At 34.1% G+C, this 4,523-nt stretch overlaps 1 pseudogene; it reads left to right on the forward strand.

Moving 5' to 3' along the window:
* Positions 1–286: 286 nt before the first annotated feature.
* Positions 287–4,523, forward strand: LOC107477534 (MDIS1-interacting receptor like kinase 2-like; annotated as a pseudogene).

Consider the following 4,523-nt stretch of genomic DNA (forward strand, 5'->3'; position numbering starts at 1 on the left):
AATTACTATGTATGCTTAGGGAGATAAATTAATTTAATTCAGTTCCATCCATATTCAAGTCAAGTATCCAAAGTCCAAAACAATTTGCTCAAATGGCTAGAGTTGGTGGATTTAACTGAGCAAAGTTTCAATTAAAATTAGCAGCAAATGCTAATAATATTAATAACTACTTAACTAGTAAGCACATACATAGAACTCTATTTTCATTAATCACATTAGTTTCTGATGAACAATGTCTAACAACAAATGCTACCATTTATTGTGCCATAAAATTCAATCTGCATTGATGGTGATGATTATTGTTCTTCTTGTTCTTGATCTTGCTCTATGTGATGTCACTTCAGGGCTAGTATCAGAATCTGAGGCCTTACTCAAATGGAAACAAAGCCTACCTCCACATCCAATTCTTGATTCATGGGTGATGAATCAAACTAGTCCATGTTCATGGAGAGGGATCACCTGTGATCTTCAAGGGAGTGTGACTACCATAAACTTAGCCTACACTGAACTTTCAGGTACCCTTCACAACCTAAACTTCTCTTCTTTCCCAAACCTTTTGATTCTTGATCTCAAAACAAATAACCTAACAGGAACTATACCACAAAACATTGGTGTCCTTTCAAAACTTCAATTCCTTGATCTTTCTACTAACTACCTCAATGGAACTTTACCTCTTTCTGTTGCAAATTTGACTCAAGTTCATGAACTTGACGTGTCAAGAAATGACATAACAGGAATCTTAGACCCTCGTTTGTTTCCTGATTCAAGTGATGATCCAAAAAGAGGCCTAATTAGTATTAGGAATCTTCTATTCCAAGATACCCACTTAAGTGGAACACTTCCTAATGAAATTGGTAACATTAAAAACTTGACTGTTCTAGCTATTGATGCTAACAATTTCTATGGACCTATTCCACCTTCTTTAGGAAATTGCACACATTTAAGTGTTCTTAGACTTAATGAGAATCAATTCTCAGGTACAATACCTCCTAGTATTGGCAAGTTAACTAACTTAACCGATGTGAGGTTTTTCGCAAATTACTTGAATGGCACGGTACCTAGAGAACTCGGGAACTTGTCTTCTTTGGTTGTCCTGCATCTTGCTGAGAACAATTTCATTGGTGAGTTGCCACCTCAAGTGTGCAAAGCTGGAAAGCTTGTGAATTTCAGTGCTTCTTCTAACCGTTTCACCGGTCCAATTCCAGTTAGCCTTAGAAACTGTCCAAGCTTATACAGAGTTAGAATTGAATACAACATGCTTACAGGGTATGCTGATGAGGATTTTGGAGTGTATCCTAATCTAACATACATTGATTTCAGCTACAACAGGATTCAGGGTGAGATATCTTCAAATTGGGCCGGCTGCGAAAACTTGCAGGTACTTAGAATGGCTGGGAATTCCATAAGTGGTAACATTCCGGCTGAGACTTTTCGGCTGAGCCAACTAGCAGAGCTTGATGTATCTTCCAACCAACTTTCTGGAGAGATTCCTCTAGAGATTGGTGATCCAACAACCTTGTATGAACTGAATTTCAGTGACAATAGACTTTCTGGTATGATACCGGCCGAAATTGGAAACCTTTTGAGTTTGCAGTCTTTGGACCTGTCAATAAACATGTTCCTGGGAGCAATCCCAAATACTATTGGTAACTTGAACAACTTGATGAAACTGAATTTGAGCAACAATAACTTGAATGGCACAATCCCATACCAAATTGGAAATCTTGCAAGCTTGCAAGATTTCTTGGACTTAAGTTTCAATTCACTTTTAGGGGAAATACCTGATGATCTTGGCAAGCTTGCGAATTTAATAATCTTGAATCTCTCTCATAACAATCTTTCAGGTTCTATTCCTGAGTCCATTAGCAAAATGTTGAGTTTGTCATTCATCAACCTTTCCTACAATCATTTGGAAGGTCCTGTGCCGAATGCGCGCATATTCAACTCTTCTAGCACTTCAGATTTGAGCAACAATGAAGACTTATGTGGGAATATCAAAGGTTTGCGACCTTGTGATGTCTCGATCGATGTACCTTCAAGTGCAAGTAACAAACAAAAGCTTAAGGTTCTTGTCCCACTTCTTGCTTCTTTAGGAGGCGCCTTGTTTCTTTCATTGGTCTGTTTCGCAATTTTCTTCCTCATCAAGAAGCAAAATTTAGGATCAACAAGAAGAAATTCGTGGAACAAGAGGCCTAATCCGTTCTCAATTTGGTGCTTCAATGGAAAAATTGTGTATGAAGACATAATGGAAGCTACCAAGAATTTCGACAGCGAATACTGCATAGGAGAAGGAGCATTAGGAAAAGTTTACAAAGCAACTATGAAAGGAGGTCAAGTATTTGCTGTGAAAAAATTGAAATGTGATGAAGAAAACTTAGACATTGAAAGCATAAAGACATTCAAGAGTGAGGTAGCAGCCATGAATGAAATTCGCCACCGGAACATTGTAAAGCTCTATGGATTTTGCTCTAAAGGATTACACAGATTCTTGATTTATGAGTACATGGATAGAGGAAGCTTAGCAGACATGCTTGAGAATGATGAGAGAGCATTGGAGGTAGAGTGGCCTAAGAGAGTTGACATTGTTAAAGGCGTGGCCAGAGCTTTGTCTTACATGCATCATGATTGTAATCCTCCATTGATTCACAGAGACATTTCAAGCAAGAATGTTTTATTGTCATCTGATCTTACAGCTCATGTCTCGGATTTCGGCACAGCCAGATTTTTGAAGCCTGATTCGCTAATTTGGAGCCGTTTGCAGGCTCATATGGATATGCTGCTCCAGGTTAGTTTCACATGCATTCTCTTTAATTTCTCTTACAATTTTTGATATTATGTCATAAAACTATTTACAGTAATAAAAATATAGGTAGACAATAAAAAATATTAAACAATATGAACAATATGAAGATAGTTTTGGGTTTATTGATCTATTAGTGCTCAAAATAAGGGATATCATGCATTGGAATTGGCCAGTGGCAGAAACTATGGCAAAGATGGCGATGAAGTTACATCTTTTGCATGTGGAGCTTCTTTCACCTTGGGAGAAGTTTAAGAGTAGTCTTAAATGGGACTGTCCCTCTATTTAAGCAGTTGCTTGTTTTGTTTATTTTTTTCTTTTTTTAGTTTATTTCAGTCACAAAAAAAAAAACAATATGAACAATAGATATATTGGACTAAATGTGTAGATGATTATTCTAATATTAAGATTTAGGTAGATAATTTAGCGATTAGTATGTTTTTACTTTATTGAACCAATTTTAGAACCTATTATTTACCTTGTTCACAAAAGCCATTGTCTACCTAATAAAGCGTGTGTGGTCGGGGAATTATAAATAATTCTTAAGAATTTTAAGATGATGTTTGGTTCAAAATTTGAAAAGCTATTTTCAAGTAAGTTTGATTCTAGAAAATCAAAATACCATCATTTCAATTCCTACCTTTTTCCCTAAATATATTTGATTCCTATAGAAATGAAAACTTAGTAATAAAGTAATACTTGAACCACACACACTTAGATCATGTTTTAATGGAATCTTTAAAGAATTTTTATACCAACATTTTAGTTTCAATAAATTTTAATCAACAAATTGGTTCTAAAATTTTTATTTCATTAGATAAATAATTGTGACGTTAGTTTATTTTAAAGAATTTTTATACCAACATCTTAATTTAAATAATTATATTTTTTATTCTATTCTAATAAACTGGTATGAAAGCTATAGTTAAAACCACAACAAAATCTATAAAAGTATTGGTTTATACATTTTTTTTAGTCTCAATTTTAGGAATAATTAAATGGGTTTAGCTAACCTATGCTTTAAGAGCACAAATTAAGGTCACTAGTAATAGAAAGTTTTAAATAGTTTACTTTAATAAATACACAACAAACGTATTAAAAATTTAAATTTTACATCATTTTCTATAAAAACTTTTTTAATTGATAACTTTAGCACACATGTTAGATAAATCCTAATTAAATATACGACTAAAAGATTATTTGAAACTGATGTGAGTATTACTCAACTATTTATCTAAAAAATTGAAATCGTTAATTAGAAGCACTTGAATCTCATTTGAAATATCTTGATAACAACAAAGATTTTAGAAATATTCTATGTTAGATCATAGTACAGCTATGTGTCTTCTTTCAGTTATTTGCAATTGGCTAATATATATTCACTCTTTTGGTGTAAACTATTATTACAGAACTTGCTTACACAATGGCAGTGACAGAGAAATGTGATGTGTTTAGTTTTGGGGTTTTGACTTTGGAGATTCTAAGTGGAAGGCACCCTGGTGATCTTGTTTCTTATATACAGACTACAACTAACCAAAGTATAAACTTCAAAGATATTTTGGACCCAAGACTCTTACCTCCTAATGATGATAAACATGTTCTTAAGGAATTAGCATTAATTGCTGATCTTAGTCTTTCTTGTTTACAAACAAATCCTCAATCCAGACCAACAATGAGAACTGTGGCTCAGTTGCTTGAAGTGGACACTGCTCATGATTCATGA

Source organism: Arachis duranensis, chromosome 3 (assembly GCF_000817695.3).
Source record: "Arachis duranensis cultivar V14167 chromosome 3, aradu.V14167.gnm2.J7QH, whole genome shotgun sequence".
NCBI classification, from domain to species: domain Eukaryota; kingdom Viridiplantae; phylum Streptophyta; class Magnoliopsida; order Fabales; family Fabaceae; genus Arachis; species Arachis duranensis.